Source organism: Schistocerca serialis, chromosome 8 (assembly GCF_023864345.2).
Source record: "Schistocerca serialis cubense isolate TAMUIC-IGC-003099 chromosome 8, iqSchSeri2.2, whole genome shotgun sequence".
Taxonomy (NCBI): domain Eukaryota; kingdom Metazoa; phylum Arthropoda; class Insecta; order Orthoptera; family Acrididae; genus Schistocerca; species Schistocerca serialis.
In genome coordinates, this window is record NC_064645.1 from 222,322,832 (window position 1) to 222,342,974 (window position 20,143).

Here is a 20,143-nt window from a genome sequence, read left to right on the forward strand (position 1 = left end):
CTATATCTTGTTCTGGTGTTATATAAGTGTCAAATTCTACGTCTATAAAGTCTGAATATTCGTATCTTCAGTCGTCCAATGGTTTTGATTGTAATTATTGCGTCTACTGAATCATCAAGTAAGTATAATAGTCATAATGATGGTAAAGCAATAAAAATTAGGGTAATTGCTGGTAATGCTGATCATATTGTTTCAATTAAATGTCCATGAAGTATGTTTCGGTTTGTATAGGCAATAAATAATATATAACTTAGGGCATAACATACAATTACTGTCATTAATAATAATACGACTGTAGTATGATCATGAAAGAATGATAGTTGCTCCATTAATGGTGAAGCTCCATCTTGAAGGGATAAATTTGATCATTTTGCCATTTGAATATTTTTCTAATAAAAGGTCAATCCTTTATTTGTAGAGCTTAAATCTACTGCACTAATCTGCCATATTAGAATCTAGAGATTAATGGTAATTCTGAGTAACTGTGTTCTGCAGGTGGGTTATTTTGTAGTCATTCTGTTGATCTTCTTATATTAGATCTAAATATAATTGGTCAATTTGTAACCATTCTTTCTCATATAATTACAATGAATATGATAATTCCTACAATAGAAATTGTAGATCCAATTCTTGATACTACATTTCATGATGTATATGCGTCTGGGTAGTCTGAATATCGTCGTGGTATTCCTGCTAACCCTAAGAAGTGTTGAGGGAACCATGTTAAGTTTACTCCAATAAATATAATTGTAAATTGGATTTTTAATCATTTGTTGTGTATGGTTAATCCTGTGAATAGCGGGTATCATTGAATAACACCTCCTATAATTGCGAATACTGCTCCTACAGATAATACATAATGGAAGTGGGCTACTACTTAATATGTATCATGTTATACAATATCAAGTGATGGTATTGCTAATACTAATCATGTTAATCTACCAATTGTGAAAGGAAAATAAATCCTAAAGCTCATAATAATGGTGGATTGTACTTGAATTTAGTTAATTATAGTGTAGCTAGTCATCCTGTAGGTACAGCAATAATTATTGTTGCTGATGTGAAGTATGCCCATGTGTCAACATCCATTTCCACTGAAAATATATGATGTGCTCATTCAGTAAATCCTATTAATCCAATTGATAACAAGGCGTAAATTATACATAATGTTCCAAATGATTCAATTTTTCCTCTTTCTTGACATACAATGTGTGATATAATACCAAATCCGTGTAGAATTAGAATGTAAACTTCTGGGTGCCCAAAGAATCACAATAGGTGTTGGTATAGAATTGGGTCCCTTCCTCACACAGAGTCAAAGAATGATGTATTTAAATTTCCTCCTGCTAAAACTGGAAGTGAAAGAAGGAGAAGAAGGACTGTAAGAGCTACAGATCAAACAAATAAAGGTATTTGATCTAAAGTTATACTTTCTGATCGTATATTAATTGCTGTTGTAATGAAGTTTACTGTGCCAAGAATAGATGATACACCTGCTAAGTGGAGTGAGAAAATAGCTAGATCTACAGAAGACCCCTGTGTGCAATAGCTCCTGCTAGAGGGGGGGGGTAAACTGTTCATCCTGTACCAGCACCATTATCTATTATAGAAGATGTAAGAAGAAGGGTTAATGAAGGTGGTAGTAATCAAAAACCTATATTATTTATTCGTAGGAATGCTATATCTGGTGCACCAATTATTAATGGTACAAGTCAATTACCAAATCCACCAATTATAATAGGTATTACTATAAAGAAAATTATTACAAATGCGTGGGCTGTAATTATAAAATTATGAATCTGGTCATCTCCAATTAGAGATCCTGGTTGACCAAGTTCAGCACAAATAAGTATTCTTACTAATGGTACACTGTAAATCTACTTATGAGATGTTTTCTCTCTTACCATATTTTGGTCATATATTCAGTTATGATTGTAGACTGCAATTTTAGAGGTGTAAAATTTTACTAAGGCCTAAAAGATTGTTCTTTTAATTATAACTTTGAAGGTCATTAGTTTAATTAACTTAAGTCCTTAGTATAATGAGATTAAGGTTGATGTTGAAATCAACCCTATTGTTGAAATTATTACTGTTATAGGAAGAATAATTCTTGATTTTTGAGATTTTATCTTTATAGATCATGAGTTTTCTGTGTATGACAGAATTAAGGCTTTGAATCCAGTATGTATGTACTCATAAAGTGTAATTGTAGTTAATACAACTATAATAGTTATATTAGTTGTTATGTTGTTTTCTGTCAACGATTGTATTACAATTCATTTTGGTAGATATCAAAGAAATGGTGGTAAACCACCTAGAGATAGGAGAGATAAGAATATTATGAATTTAATTTCAGTTTTTATATTTCTGGCTGAATAAATTTGGTTCATGAAAAATAGGTTTATTTGCTTAAATAATAAAACCATGATTATTCTTAGTAGTGAATAAACAATAAAATATTGTTCTCAGATGTTTTCTCTGACTGTTAGGGATCTAATTATTCACCCTAAATGACTAATTGAAGAATATGCTAGAAGTTGGTGTAGAGATGTTTGATTTAAACATCCTATTGCTCCAATAATGATTATTAAAATGATAATTGTTCGAATGAAAGTTCTTAGTTGAATACAATATGATGATACCATTATTGGAGCAATTTTTTGTCATGTTATTAATGTTAGACAGTTATTTTATCTCAAAGCTCCTATTACTTCTGGAAATCAAAAATTAATAGGTGCAGCACCAATCTTTAATAATAATCCAGATCTGATTATTATTGATGGAATAAATTCTGTTTCTCATCCTATTGAATAATTTATTTGAATCAACAAAATTAAAAATAATAGTATTGTCAATGCTATTGCTCGGACAATAAAATATTTAATTGATGGCTCATTTATTACTATATTTTTATTTCTAGTTAGGAGCGGAATAAATTAAAGTAAGTTGATCTCAAGTCCTATTCAAACTCCAAATCAGGAATTTGATGAAATCAACAGCATCGTTCCTATCGTTAATGTAGATAGGAAGAGAAGTTTGTAGAGTTGTTGGTCATTAAAAAGGAGAGGATTGGTACCTCTATAAATGGGGTATGAACCCATTAGCTTGTTTAGATTACCTTTTTACATTAAGGTGTATGATGCACTATAGTTATTGATACTAAAGGAGGTAATTTAATTCTATCTTATGTAATTTGTTTAATGAAGGTAATTTTAATTTACTTAAATTACACTATCAAGGTAACCCTTTAATCAGGCACTTCATTTATTTAATATACAAATTAAAAGTATTTTTTTGAAATTTGGTTATGTATTATTTTGGTTATTTTGAATTAATTTATCTCCATTCGGTTAATTTTTTATGTATATGTATATAATACATAATTTATATTAATGTATTACATTAAATTAAATTTAAATACTTTTAAGTTATTTCATTATTATTAAGTGATTATTTTAAAACATTTATTTACCGAGGATTATAGCTACTTATGTTTTTAGCTTAAAATAGGTTATTATATTATAATAGATATAATAATATGTAAGTTAAGATTAAATATTGTTATAATTGGATATAATAAATAAAATTAATAACTTTAAATATAAAGTATTATATTAATATAAATATATATTTTAATTATATTAATATAATTAATAAAGTTTCTATAATTATATTATTTAATTACTAAATATTTAAGTTAACTTCATATAAAGTTTAAATTATATTAATAACGTATTACATTAATTTACATAATTGTATAAAATGTATTTATTATATTATTTAATCTTTCTTTATTATTAGTGAAAAGAAAGATTAAATAAGAAAGAGTATAATACATTTATTGGTATACACATTACATATTAATCTTTATTTATATACAATAGAGAAGTTGTTGTTGTCATACGGGGCTGCGGTTCTTTTTTTTGTTAGTGTTTGTGGTGTTTTCTTTTTTTCCTTTAAATATTTGAATCTTTTATTTTTTTCTTAGTTTGATTAATTTTTAAATTTCTTATTTTTTGTTCTTAAAAGTTTTATTCTTGCTAGTTTATTCACTTTTTCTTTGTATTATATGTAAGATTTGTTACATGTCGTACTTTATATCGGAAGTCGTCAGGAAAGTTACCGTACTATTAAGAAAGCTATGTCGAGTGTTGTAGAAGACAGTGTAAAGCAATACTTTAAAAAATATATAAAAAAGAAACAGGATACATTAATGAGTGGTGTCACCTACCGTCATTGTCACTACTACAGATCATGCCCTCTGTAGATACAGATACTAACCTATGCAAGTGGCGTCCACAAAAAAAAAGCACAAACACAGGGTCAAGTTAGAGATGACAACATAGCAGCCTCCGCCCAAAGAAGATTCGACAACCGACGAGCTGCCTTCTGTGGTGGGGACACAACATAAGCAAATGACAGGTTGGTGGAAACATCCGTTAGGGACTCTTATTGAATCTCTACAGATCTCTCCAGCTTCCAGATCTGACTTCCTATGTGACAACGTATATTTTATTTATGGCATCCCTGGTAGGAATCGTTTATTTAAAGAAGAGGCTAAGATCCATTAACAAGAACAGTGAACTGGGTGCGATGTGAAAATCATAGTTAGAACAGTGAACTGTAGTGATTCACATAAAACGCCTGAATCAAGAGTGTATGAACAGTGAAAGAGATAAAAATCGACACTGTGTGAACAGTGAAATTATATTCTGTTTGAACTGTTAGGCAGCAAAATTTATAAATGCCACTAATTAACCCGCATCGCGTAGTTGAAAGTGAAAAGGCGAAAACTCAAATTGAAGTGTAAAGTTATAAATGTGTACGTGGTCCTAACGGATTACATTTCATTTCACCACAATGAGAAACCACGTTTCAGGGAGCAGTGAGCAGAGCAGCATACAGCAGGCGAGGCGAATGACTTGGAAGCAACACCTGTCGCCTTCATCAACTGCAGTCGATCGTCAGAGAGGGGTAGCGACAGGCGTCTGTGGTCGACTACGGCAGCCGAAGGCACCCAACACAACACAGATAATACTGCGAGCAGCAGCATTGCGCCGAAGGAGAAGATAGTGTGTACACTAATCACTTTACAGCTAGCGAGAGGAAGCTATTATTAACAACCATAGGGAGTTTTAAGAATATTGTTAAATTGTTTTGTAATGATTTCTTTAATAACAAAATGTTGGGTAAATATGAAACGTGCTACAATCTTAGATGTAGAGAGGAAGTGGAGCCACAGGGTAATAAAATTGAAGAGGCAACCCAATTACAGGACATGCGAGATAAAATTATTAATATAAGTAAAGAGGAAAGTGTAGAAAATCAAATGAGTGATAGCTATTTACAACAACAATCTGAACTAGAAACTGTTATTTTTCCAAGAAAACACTATTTCAGATAGTAGCAATAATGAAATTGGAGAGGTGGTTTCTGAGTTAGATGACATGAAAGTTAACAAGTTAAACAAGGTGAATGGTGATGTCAGAGGTGATGACTCTGACACCATCATTGCAAATGAATCAACAAGTACAACAAGTACCTTAAGCCATAGAACAGCATCAGCTGACACATTGCCTACACAAGATAATAATGAAAGTGTGGTTGAAATGTTAATGGAATTAGTATCTGGACAAAAACAAATAGTAAAACATTCAAATGAATTTAAATAAAGGGCAAAAATTACTTGCTGATAAAACAGAAGCAAGAAACGATGAGATAGCTAAAAGTAATCCTAGGTTTAAACATTTAGAGACCAGAGTAGATTATCATGAAACTAGAATATGGGCTTGTGAAAAAAGAATTGAGCATGAGAGTAAAGAATTGGGTCAAACATTAGATAAGTCTAAGCAAGAGGTTAATCACAAGATTGATGATGAAGAAGAGAAAATAAATGATATCATACATGCTCATGATAGTTTTGTATTGTGAGTTACGGGTGGAGTCATTAAATTAGGTAATGATCTGTGTAAAATAAACAAAACTTGCAAAGATACCCATGAAAGGCAAAACACACAGGTCGTAGGACAAATATGCTGTCCTTGGCCATAAATTATCATCAATAGAATCTCTTTCTAATAGTAATACAAATACGATTCAGGGTGGTTTGAGAGAAATAGAGCAGAAGGTAAACACACCTCAACTAAGTGATATGAGTAAAAACATAGGTAATGTGGAAGTTGCGTTAAAACAGAAACTCGAAACGTCGATTGAACTGGAAAAAGGTAACGGTGTTCTTCATATTAATTAAGTATTCAGTAATGATAATGCTTACAAATTTCATAACTTTTCTAGCAAAGTTAGCATACATCACGTTGCTTTCATTCGTCAGTTTCAGGGTATTATATCTGCCAAGTGGACAGAAAGGTAGAAAATTAAATTTATAGCCAGTCGTTTTGAAGTGGACGCAATATCGTGGGGAACAGGAGCCAGTAACATAGTAACACTTGTAAAACATACCAAGAATTTAATAGAGCATTCTTAAACCAACACTCACTGGTCCACAAGTATACGAAAGTGTAAAAAAAAAAAAAAAAAAAAAAAAAACAGAAATAATTGAAGCTAGGACCTTTGAAAACAGTGGCTGCAATAGTTATAAGGAGTTCTTTCAGTACTACTGAGAAAGAACCAGTATCTAACTGTTGGTTTACGTGAATTGATTTAGTAGAAACAAAATTTCGTAAGTTTCCAGTGACTGTACAAGAGAAACTAATTCATGTCAACAAGAGTGAGGTTAACAACCTCCTGTGTATATTAGAACAGCTGGACGCACTTTCAGGCAACCGACAAGTGCCGGAAGGCTGGAGTAAAATCAGGTGGTATACAGACGGCAGCATCCACCATGACTCATACAGGAATAGCATGTCAAGAAACCTCAAGGGGCAAAAGCGTTCCCTGCATTACTAGATAGCTGAATCAAGTTAACTAACACTTCCGTTCTTTTAACACTGTTAGTTCTTACCTTTTCATCATTCTGGACTAAAATCTGTCATCTATCCTTCTTCGCTATTCAAAAGAAAAGAAAGAGACAAAAATGGATCAGTGGAAATAAAAGATGTACTAATTGAATAGTTATGCAACCGACAATAGACTATACTTATGTATCAGAAAAGATAACATGCAGTATAAAGTTTGCAAAACAAGTAGAGAACCTAGGCTATAAGACCTAAAATCATCATCAATACAGGCAGCTGAACACCCTATAAATTATATACAGCAACTTTTTATACATGTTATGAAAGACAAATAAAATAAGCATGCAGAGAAAACAGTCTTTTACATATCTTTATTTAGCTAGCTTGCAGCTGACGCAGAGAAAGAGGACAGCGTCAAACCAAGTAAGTGGGCACAGTTAGAACAAACGGTATGTAATGGTCCTGAGACAATTAGATTAAACTTTATTAGCAACAGTTTGTAGATGGTCTGCGAGAGGCTACACGCAGTGACGTCTCATCCACAACACATATAGAGGGTGTTAGAAAAAGGTACAGCCAAACTTTCAGGAGACATTCCTCACAAACAAATAAAGAAAAGATGTTATGTGGACATGTGTCCGGAAGCGCTTAATTTTGATGTTAGAGCTCATTTTAGTTTCGTCGGTATGTACTGTACTTCCTTGATTCACCGCCAGTTGGCCCAATTGAAGGAAGGTAATGTTGACTTCGGTGCTTGTGTTGACATGCGAGTCATTGCTCTACAGTAGTAGCATCAATCACATCAATACGTAGCATCAACAGGTTAGTGTTCATCACGACCGTGGTTTTGCAGTCAGTGCAATGTCTACAAATGCGGAGTTGGCCCATTTGATGTATGGATTAGCACGGGGCAATAGCCATGGTGCGGTACGTTTGTATCGAGACACATTTCCAGAACAAAGGTGTCCCGACAGGAAGACGTTCGAAGCAATTGATCGGCGTCTTAGGAAGCACGGAACATTCCAGCCTATGACTCGCGACTGGGGAAGACCTAGAACGACGAGGACACCTGCAATGGCGAGGCAATTCTTCGTGCATTTGACGATAACCCTAATATCAGCGACAGAGAAGTTGCTGCTGTACAAGGTAACATTGACCACGTCACTGTATGGAGAACGCTACGGGACAACCAGTTGTTTCCGTACCATGTACAGCATGTGCAGGCACTATCAGCAGCTGATTGGCCTCCATGGGTACACTTCTGCGAATGGTTCATCCAACAATGTGTCAATCCTCATTTCAGTGCAAATGTTCTCTTCACGGATGAGGCTTCTTTCCAAACTGTAAATTTTCACAATAAACATGTGTGGGCTGATGAGAATCCGCACGCAATTGTGCAATCACGTCATCAACACAGATTTTCTGTGAACGTTTGGGCAGGCATTGTTGGTGATGTCTTGATTGGGCCCCATGTTCTTCTACCTACGCTCAATGGAGCACGTTATCATGATTTCATATGGGATACTCTACCTGTGCTGCTAGAACATGAGCCTTTACAAGTACGACACAACATGTGGTTCATGCACGATGGAGCTCCTGCACATTTCAGTCGAAGTGTTCGTATGCTTCTCAACAACAGATTTGGTGACTGATGGATTGGTAGAGGCGGACCAATTCCATGGCCTTCACGCGCTCCTGACCTCAACCCTCTTGACTTTCATTTATGGGGGCATTTGAAAGCTCTTGTCTACGCAACCCCGGTACCAAATGTAGAGACTCTTCGTGCTCGTATTGTGGATGGCTGTGATACAATACGCCATTCTCCTGGGCTGCATCAGCGCATCTGGGATTCCATGTGACGGAGGGTGGATGCATGTATCCTCGCTAACGGAGGACGTTTTGAACATTTCCTGTAACAAAGTGTTTGAAGTCATGCTGGTACATTCTGTTGCTGTGTGTTTCCATTCCATGATTAATGTGATTTGAAGAGAAATAATAAAATGAGCTCTAACATGGAAAGTAAGTGTTTCTGGACGCATGTCCACATAACATATTTTCTTTCTTTGTGTGTGAGGAATGTTTCCTGAAAGTTTCGCCATACCTTTTTGTAGCACCCTGTATATTTAGGCTAGGACGAGTCCAGCCACAGTTAAAATGATGATGAAAGAGTTTTGGATCGACCACAGATGTCGAAAATTCGTATATGATGATAGGGAATAGGAAAGTATCAGGCGACGTTTGAGTCGGCCACATATTTAGGGATTAGTAAGTGAGGTTTCTCCACTAACGCATTATTAACAATTGTATCACGATGCAGAAATGTTACCCACACAGATAATGAACACAAGACATGAATCTCACATAGCACTCAGACAATAATAAGTAGTGAGGTACAAATGCACAAAACACATGAGATATGTTTGTTATATTCATAGTGTTTACATGTTTGAGCAGCAAAGTCCGTAATACGCTACAGGCGAATTAAACCAACCGGATTTCTTTCACTGTTTTTCTCTGTCACCGTTTGTGTGGTATCTTTCAGTTCTCTCAAAAGACCTGTGAATCAGGTTTGAATGCTTAGTTAAGTTATCGAATGAAGTAAAAATAAAACCTGAAGTATAAAATGAGTGCTATTCTCATACCATTTCCATTTTAAATACGTAGACGTAAGATAGTGGTGCGTTGTGCGTCGTTATTAACTTGAATGAAAGTGAGCGCTCACTGAGATGAGTCATGCCTGATGCTTAACGGCAAAATATTCGAGAGTGCACTGACCGATGAGTCAAGATTCGGAATACTAGCTGTGCGAGGAGACAGTTCAAATGAAAGCCCTGTAGTCGCCATAGCAGTAGAAAAGGCTTTGTAAATATTATTATATTAGATTTAGTGAAATGATTTAAATGCTGTAAAACTATGTAACATCTATGTATGAATTTTATATAAGGACACTTACATGCTGATATAATTTAAAGTATTTATGAATTAAGTGATAGTAAACAATATATATGGACGGCCTAGTGCTGGCATCAGTTCAGAAAAAAATGTGTATCCTACTCACATTTTGAAAAGAGTAAGGTTTTGTTCGCCTTGATTATAATTTAAACTCCACGTCGGAAACATTAGTTGAAAATACTTGGAATACGTTCGCTAAAATGTTCATAAAGTTCAGAACAAATACTAATATATTACTGAATGTATAAAAACATTCGCAGAGCTGGAAACAGTGTGTTTCATGAACGGCAGTTGTTTAGGACTACACACGAACAGAAACGGTTGATCGAGTAGCTGATTTGTATGTAACAGCCAGAAAGCTAGGTTGTGGTTGCCATACGTGAACAGTTTGATTATATACAGTTCTCAAACACTGCCGCAAATAAATTCATTCATACTTTCTTTCGTAATAACGAAGTTTAGTCTCACTAACGAAAAAATTATTGGTATGAATTCACACGACCAGTTTCGTAAGAATTTAGCAGACATATCAAATAGGAAATCGGCGACTTCGATTATAATGTCCACGTGAGAAGGTGGGACCTTTCCTTGACTTGACAATCAGCTATCTCATTCGCCTCTTCCTGGGTTCACCTCTCTTTTTCTCACACGATGCTGGACTTATCTTCTGCTGTGGCCAATTTCCTCCATTTTTAATTCGTTAGCAAAACTAGTAAACGCTATTGTGAAGAGTGAATTAAAGGAGTAAAGATTTGATGCTCAAGAGTCACACAAAGTAGAATTTGAACAGTCGGTATAAATTATATGAACATTAACTTAATGAGGGTAAAATGCAAAATGCAACTATATAATGAGGCTTTTTAATTTCAGGTGGGTTATGGAATTTAAGTGAGAAAACTAAATTAAGGTGAGGTTTATTTTTCTTACATAATTGGCTTCGTTTTTATACATTTCGCTAGGGAACTATATTTTAACTATACATTACTGTCAAGAATGCATTTACAGCATTTTGCATTGATTCATACTTCAAGTGAATCTGCTAGCGTTACCTCAAGATGTGGGAACGAAGCAAAAGAGACAAGAAGTATCAGAAAGATGAGTGACAACTCTGAAAAACTGTAGCTAATCGAAAAGATAAACAAAGGGCTTGCAAAAAAACTTTCAGTAACTTAGACTCTCGCCGGCCGAAGTGGCCGTGCGGTTAACGGCGCTGCAGTCTGGAACCGCAAGACCGCTACGGCCGCAGGTTCGAATCCTGCCTCGGGCATGGATGTTTGTGATGTCCTTAGGTTAGTTAGGTTTAACTAGTTCTAAGTTCTAGGGGACTAATGACCTCAGCAGTTGAGTCTCATAGTGCTCAGAGCCATTTGAACCATTTTTGAACTTAGACTCTCAGTGAAGAACGTAGTTGAAATGGAAGTGAGCATAGAACTAAGAGTGACGGACCAGGAAACAATATTTAACAATGCTTAACATTATAAACGTAAACACCACAAAACAGGAGGCATAATAGCCATCATAAAGTGGTTAGTGATAACCACAATGAAAACGCCACGACACTTAAAAAAATTGAGTTTGTGCAGATGACTTTTGGACACGTTAAACACTGAGAAAACTAATACGAACGAAATTTAGACAATTCAAGGATTAAAAAAAATACATCTGGTTATTAAACATAAGTTACCATAAAGAGGTCAGCTTGAACTTAACCCAGGCAACCTTCGGCTCCTACATAAAGCTTTCTAGAACACACATTGGGGAAAATTTAAAACCACATATCCGAAACGTAGAAACAACAGAAAAATTATAATTCGCATAGAATAAAATAAGGCCCTTCCAGGTTTTAAGTGTGTCTCAGTAATAATTGTGGGAATTTGACGAATGACTATTTAAGACACACCAAACTTCTTCAAGGACTATCTTCTTTTAAGATTCAGTGCAAGAGCATTTAAAAAGTAGTACACAATGTAAATAAGGTTAATTTCTTGTTAATAAATAAATACCGAAATGAGACTTTCGTTAAGACTATCTACACTAAAATATAAATTCCGTTTGCCTCTTACAAGTAGGCTTAAAATACCGTGGGCATGTACTGGTAATCTTGAACTCTGATGGACACAGTCAATTAATACCAAAAGAACGGTTGGTACTCAAAGCTAGACAGCATTACATCCAAATCGTATCTTTAAATCAAAGCCCCTCTTCAAGAAGAAGAGTTTTCACAAATCACGACCAGTACTTTAGGCACCGTAACCAAACGTTCTGACAGTTTTCTTTGAACTACACTCTTAGCTGTGCCGTAAAACCTGGCAGCTCAGTATTCACAAAACAGAGCGGAAATCAGAAACGTGCCGACGTCGAAGTCGCAAATCTACCACCATAGGAGAACGGGGAAGCAATAGTTCTTCAAATACGGTAGCACAGTTTCCACAACCATCAGTAACATGACGAACCGGAGCCCGGTACTCGGTGAGCGACCCTACTTACAATGCTGAAGAGTAAGCAAACACTGAGACGTAGGAGGAAGTGCACGTGCTGTTACATCAGCTCAGAGTGCGGGACGCTGACAGACCCATCGCTGGGAAACAAGTTACAGAGAGGCTCAGTCAGGGAGAAATATCGTTTGTACGACATGCACCACTGAGTTCTCACCCCCTTTTAAATGAACCAAAAGGGGAGGGGGGTGTCTAAGGTCATATTTAACTGATGAACGGTACGACGGTCAGCATCAAGGTTAACAGGATCAACCTTAAGCTGACTTAGGCAAGCTGTAATCTTTATTTTGATGGCTCTTCCCTGAACATGAAAGCTGATTAGGTAAACAACTCTCATGACGTCATATGGGCCGATAAAGCCGTTGAGGCTCTTGGCTAAAATTTTCTGACTTCTTTTCCAAAGAAACTTACGGCATCGACCTTTAACGAGACAGGGCATCTCTCCCAGCAATACCATGGGGTCTCCGTCTAGCACACAAGTCAAATATTGTTCTCTGTAGTCACTAATTTTCTTTAATAAGATTAGGAATAATATCCTTAGGAATAAGGTCATTTATCGAGCAAGATTAGACGTGGGTAAATTTATATGATAAGTAAACTTCAGCTTGTCGGGTGTTGTCCTATGGGCTTAATAAATGCAGAATTAAAGGAAATATTAAGCCACTTGATAAAATGATCCTACTTTGCCAGAGACTGAGCGCGACACACAGTAAGGGCCTATTTCAGATTACAATTGACCCTATCCACAAACGAAGACTGGAGTAATAAGCTGTGGTCGTGATATGAATCCTGAATTGTTGAAGCAAAATTTCGTAAATTCTAGTGACAAAAAATTTGGCCACCTTGGCACTTACCATATACTGTTGTGGCCCAAAACAGAGACTATACAGCAGTTCCGGTTTTCATTGCATTGCTAGGAACCAGCCAAACAAAACAAGCAAACTCATCATTCACAATAAATGTTTACCTATTACAACATTTTCTACGAGTAAGTGACACGAGATAGCCGACCAAAAGCTTATACAATGAATTCTCTGTACAGTAAGAAAGCACGAAATCTCAACGGGAATTTGAATTAGGCTTAGCTACCCTACAGTCCTAACACAGACTGACTATCTTCCTAAAGTCAGAGTTCTAACGCCCCCAAGTTAGATGAGTCTTAATATTCGTGATAGTTTTGTGTGTACTCAAATAACCACCATTGGACTGTTGACGAAAATATTTCAAGACAGCTGATGACAGTTACTTAGGGAGAAAAACCTTTAACTTACCATCATTGTGGGTAAGGTAAAACTAAAGACTTTTATTACTGGAATAATAGCGTAACCACCTCACCTATATTAAGTTGCTGTTTGACGTAACTTAACTGAACATCTGTCTTTCCTTCAAGGCAGTAAAAAACGATGGTATTTCACTTAGGACTGTAGGAATAAGCATTGGTTCTTTCTTGACTAGCGGTTGTTCAGCTACTTTTAGCTCACACTGAGACATGCGACTAAGAGCATCACAAATTTCGTTATCGGGACTACTAATCTTAAATTTGAAACACAGAACAAAAGTCCTGACAGTCCAGCTGGAAACCCTACCCTTTTTATGAGGCCTGGTCAATACCCATCTCATCGCCCAATTATCAGTTTCTCGTTGGAATAACTCATACTAGAAACAGAATTTAAATTTCTCAAGACCGAACAAGCTACTCAGTGCTTTCAATGTGTACAATGAACATTTAATTTCAGCAGACGGTAGGGCCGCTGACATACAGGCAACTCACTTTCATTCACCGATCTCGACGTAATATCGTGGCTATCCTAGAACTAGATGCGTCAATCTGAAGAACAAATTCACTCTTAAATTAGCAACAGCCAAGACTTAAAGCCTTTCTCAAGCCATTAACAGGAGTTAGCTGTGTATCATTCCACTGGAACTTTTTAGCTTTCCGATGGAATTCATTTTAAGGTGTAGCCTGTTGGGCAAGATTTTAACTTTTTTTTAAAATTCATCATGCATATAGATCTGTCCATACTTTTCCTGTCCTTAGATGGATAAAAATGATAGATACGTTTAGCGGAATCCTTATTAAACTGAGAGAATGTGTCCCATAAAACAGATTTCCTAACTAGCCAAATTATCCATAGACGATTTTACAGTTTATGCAGCTTCATGTAAGTGGCACAAAGCATGGCCCAGATGATCTAAATTATCAGAAAATTATTTACTATAAACGGCAATATTCTATAGATAATTCAACTAAAAATCCAGTAAAGGCGACAATGCAGCCACCCTGCTGGACAAAAAGTGGGTGACAAGGCTATATGCGAACAGGTTCTAGTCCGTATAAATTGTGGTAAGAGGCTTACACTCTTTGATCAGTAAGACGTGATGATGGGCCTCATTAAAATGAAGACTCGAAAAAACAGTGCTCCTGAAAACCAAGTGAAACAATTATAGAGATTGGATAAGCGGGACGATAGTACTGAGGGAACGGATGTTGTGCACCATTTTCGATATCAAAATAAAATGTAAATTACTTAAATTTTCATTTAAGACCTTTGCCTATTGTTCTAACAAGTTCCTTATAATCCACCTAAATTTATGCCACCCACTCCTACCTCTCCCTCTAATCCTGCACCTGCACCACCCCTCTGGAAACTTCCAAACTTCCTCCCTCCAACTCGCCGATGAAAACATACTTCCAAGCCTAAGTTATTTGAATAGCTCCCCATTCTATCAGTTTTACTGCTAATAATAAAATCAATAAATTAATTAATCCCTCCCATTAGGGTAAATCCCTCAGATCCCCTCTCGTTCTCTGCCTGGGAACTGATAAGCAAAGAACTCAGTGTGTGGAGAAAGATCGCATGACATGAAATTCAGTTACATAACTAAGGATATAATGATTATTTATAAAATTTAATTAGGAGGCGTTAAATCTCCTTATTTGGGGGAAAAAGGCTACATCTAGCAAATGCATGTCCTATGTACATACCTTAACTGCTGCAGAATGGTGATGTTGCCTGTTGGAGAATTTTCGAGTGTATGCTCACCTTGACATGCAAGGATCGACTGAGCAAAAGCACAATACCACCACCAAGGACATTTCACTCCCACCCCTCACTCCCTCACCCTCCCAGAAAAAAACTGGTGGGAAGGAGACTCACTGTGTGCTGGAGAGGCAGGATGACACGAGATTCAAATCAATGTCAAGAATACATTTAACATATTCCTTATTATCAGTTTGCGGGAGATAGGATTCCCCACTTAGTAAGAGTTATGTTTTCACCTCACACTCACGTTTCTCGTGACACAAATAACTTTAAGCAGCGACGAATGGATTGAAGTGCGGTATAGCATCCGCTGTTTGGGGTCTCCCGCAGATGTGTCTATCGTCCAGGCTCCACCATGGCGGTCAAAAACCACCCAATGTACGAATTACAGATCGCAATACTAAATAACACTGACCGTGAACCGGATATCAGCCTCTGTTGATCTAGCAGCCCCAAACAATGCATCACGTGGTGACATTCTGTTGATCGGGATATTCCAAAAATGCGTCTTTCTCAAGAGTCTACTTCCTGTGTGTGTGTGTGTGTGTGTATGTGTGTGTGAAGAAACGTCTCTAAAAAGGCAGAGCTGGCACAATTTCGACGGCTAAAACAGCGTGTAACAGTCCATTTGCACTACCCTATCAAATTAATTAGTCAACAATTTACAGGAGTGAACTAGATCACTTAAAATACTCACCTCCCCTTAACATGGACAAATGCAATGTATTGCGAACACATAGAAATAAGGATCCTCTATTGTATGATTATATGGTAGCGGAACAAACACTGCTAAAAGTTACTTCTGTAAAATATCTGGGAGTATGCGTGCGAAACGATTTGAAGTGGAATAATCAGCCGGTCGGAGTGGCCGTGCGGTTATAGGCGCTGCAGTCTGGAGCCGGGCGGCCGCTACGGTCGCAGGTTCGAATCCTGCCTCGGGCATGGATGTGTGTGATGTCCTTAGGTTAGTTAGGTTTAATTAGTTCTAAGTTCTAGGCGACTGATGACATCAGAAGTTACATCGCATAGTGCTCAGAGCCATTTGAACCATTTGGAATGATCATATAAAATTAATTGTTGGTAAGACGGGTACCAGGTTGAGATTCATGGGGAGAGTCCCTAGAAAATGTAGTCCATCAACAAAGGAGGTGGCTTACAAAACACTTGTTCGACCTATACTTGAGTATTGCTCATCAGTGTGGGATCCGTACCAGATAGGGTTGACGGAGGAGATAGAGAATATCCAAAGAAGAGCGGCGCGTTTCGTCACAGGGTTATTTGGTAAGCGTGATAGCGTTAGGGAGATGTTTATCAAACTCAAGTGGCAGACTCTGCAAGAGAGGCGCTCTGCATCGCGGTGTAGCTTGCTGTCCAGGTTTCGAGAGGGTGCGTTTCTGGATGAGGTATCGAATATATTGCTTCCCCCTACTTATACCTCCCGAGGAGATCACGAATGTAAAATCAGAGAGATTCGAGCGCGCACGGAGGCTTTCCGGCAGTCATTCTTCCCGCGAAACATACGCAACTGGAACAGGAAAGGGAGGTAATGACAGTGGCACGTAAAGTGCCCTCCGCCACACACCGTTGGGTGGCTTACGGAGTATAAATGTAGATGTAGCTGGAGATGTAGACAATGATCCTTCTTCGTAATTAAATATCTTTTCTACGTTGACTATCATATGAAAAAGTTATGCAAATCAAGTAATGAAATTTCCACCACAAATTGATCGTACCGCTAAATATATCTGAGGTGTTGTATGTGCCAACGTTTGACATCACGACGCCTTCCTCCTCCATAACATTCCCGCTAAACATATGTAGTGAAAAAACCCTACCGATCACACAAACTCTCTATTGTGAGTAGCGCACAGTCCACTGACTGTCGGAAGACGTGGTCGCCCCATCCACTGCCAGCAAGGACATTGCTCTGTCTCGTGCACACCGGTCTGGAGAGTCTCGCACACATATCAGCTGTGCTAGCAGCTACATTCCCATCCCCCGCCATCTACACATCTGCCGTACCACACCTTTAGGGACCAGAGAGAGTATCACCAAACAGGCAACTGATCAATTTACATTGGGAAAATAATCATGCACCAGAAGCACCCGCCATAGTGAATCTTGTCACAGAAAATACACGTCCACTTCTGTCGCAACCCACCCAGCACACTGGTCACTTTGCTGGCCCCCACAGCGTGGGAATGAGCAGACTGGTCGGTGCCTTCTTTGTACCTAACTGCCCATCACAGGCTGCGCTACTCCGTGGCTTATGGTCGCTGACTCGTCACAACCACTCCTGCCACCAGCCGCATCACACGCTCAGTCAGGAGAGACGCACTCATACAAATTGGCTATGCTGGCACCTTCACGCCCATCCCCTGGCATCCACATGCCTGCCGTGTCAGACTATCAGAGACCAGAGAGACTATCACCAAACAGTCAACCGATTAATTTACTTGGGGAGGATTAATCGTTCAGCACAAACACCACTCTTAGTGAATCTCATAACACATCACACACACGTCCGCTTCTCTCGCCACTTGTCCAGCGCAGTGGTCACTTCGCTAGCCCCCACTGCCGTGGCCAAGAACAGAGTCATCGGCACATTCTCTGTACCTAACCACCCGTCACAAACCGAGTTAATCGGCGACTTGCGGTCGCCAGCAGCGGTGCACTGCAAGACAAACAGCTGCAACTAGGACGTATACCGTAGTTCCATCAACGAAAAAGATCTCCCCCCCCCACCGCCCTCCCCCCCCCCCCTCACACACACTTTAAAAGTTACTCTTTACACAATCCGAGACAGAGATGGTGTTGACCATACACCTCGAATTCTCAAGAAAAATGTAGATTTCTTTTTTTCATACGAGTTTTAAAGATACAAAAAATCGAGGCTCACCAACGATTTCACACCACTGAAGTGTGGTTACTTTTTGTGAAAATCGACATAGGCTATATTTCCATAAAGTATTCTCTCTTCAGGTAGAAAAATCGGTTCTTATCAGCTTAACAACTGTTACGTGTTCCATGAAAAAACTAGAATATTAAACTCATTTGTGGCTCATGATGGAGCGCTAAGACTAACCAATGCTACACGATGTTTCGAAACTTTCAGACTCTCTTAAAGTAACCATACGGCGTCTCGTAATGTAACAGCACAGTGAAGTTGTAAATGTGAGATTTATACTATGCATCAGCTTATACATTAGATATATTGGTGATCGATATATAGGAGATCTCCCTCTCTAGACGTGAGGTTGAATGTTATCGGCATAACCAGAAAACGCCTGATCACCATTCCAACTGCCGAATCATATCCGTTGTACCGCAGTCCTCACTTCCTACCGCCCAACGGCACCCCATCAGCAACATATTGATAGGCTAACTAATTAAATTTATCATGAGAGTCCCTTTGCATGGTGAGAAATCTTTTTTCTCAGCAGCTGGATTTCAGTCTCCAGGTAGTTCAAAGGGGAATCTATGTACGGAAGACAGAGTTCTTTTCGATGAACATTACTGAGAACTGACATTTGTAGCTGACCACAGGATTCTACCGCTGCCAACAAACATTTTGCGTTATAACCAAGAATACAAGACAACAGAAATTAGTTCTCATAAGGATGTGTACAGCCAGTCTTTTTCCCTCACCCTATTTGAGAGTGGAAAGTGTAAGGAAATATCCGACAGTAATATACGGTACCCTCCACCACACATTTTGCGATCGCTTGAGAGGTAAGCACACAGATGTAAATTTAAACTCAGTCTACTTATTAAGATTACTCTCCATCCATTTATAGATACAAAAAGCTCACTGAAGGATGTGTCTCTTATTTATCAAGAAGACGAGAGATAGAACTTTGCTGCTGATTGTCTCTCGGTAAAAATCTCCATAAAACAGCTCCTAATTTCCTTATTGCAGCAGCCTGGAACCGCGTGACCGCAACGGTCGCAGGTTCGAATCCTGCCTCGGGCATGGATGTGTGTGCTGTCCTTAGGTTAGTTAGGTTTAAATAGTTCTAAGGGACTGATGACCTCAGAAGTGTAGTCCCACAGTGCTAAGAGCCATTTGAACCATTTGAATCTTATTGCAGTCACTTCACAAGACGAGTGTGAGAGGCTGTAAAATGTTTGACTTCAACACTTAGAAGAAGCGTTACAGAGCTTAGCTCTAAACTCCCCTTTCGTCACAGTATCGCTTACCTACCATATTCTCACGAATCTTCCAATCTTCGATGTAGAGTATCTGAATCCACATGATTTCCACAAGTAAGTGATAACCCCCACCAAGTCACAGAACCCTGCTAATTGTACACGCTACATGCCTGCAATCGTTACCAGTCAACCGCTCAATACCAAAGTCAGAGGACATCCAACATATATGTTATGAACCAAGTCCTTCGACGGGAAGACCTATTTCAACGCCCTACTCTAGGCGTTAGAAAAGAATGGTCTACCCAAGCATCTAATTCAATCTCTGTACTATACACGGGAGAAAATCGAAAGTGCCTTTAGTCTATTTGCTTTTAGTGTTACATACCTTTTGTATCCAGAGTTCAGAAGACTATACATTTTCTATGGTTCTCTTTTTTTAAATAATGGCATAACGACTGCTGTTTCCCAATCCTCTAGTAGGTTGCATGTTGCCAACAAGAATTTAAAAAATTCAGTAGTTTCATGAGTAACGATTCCGAAGCATATTTAAATTACTCCACACTGAGGTTGTCTTCCCAGAGGATTT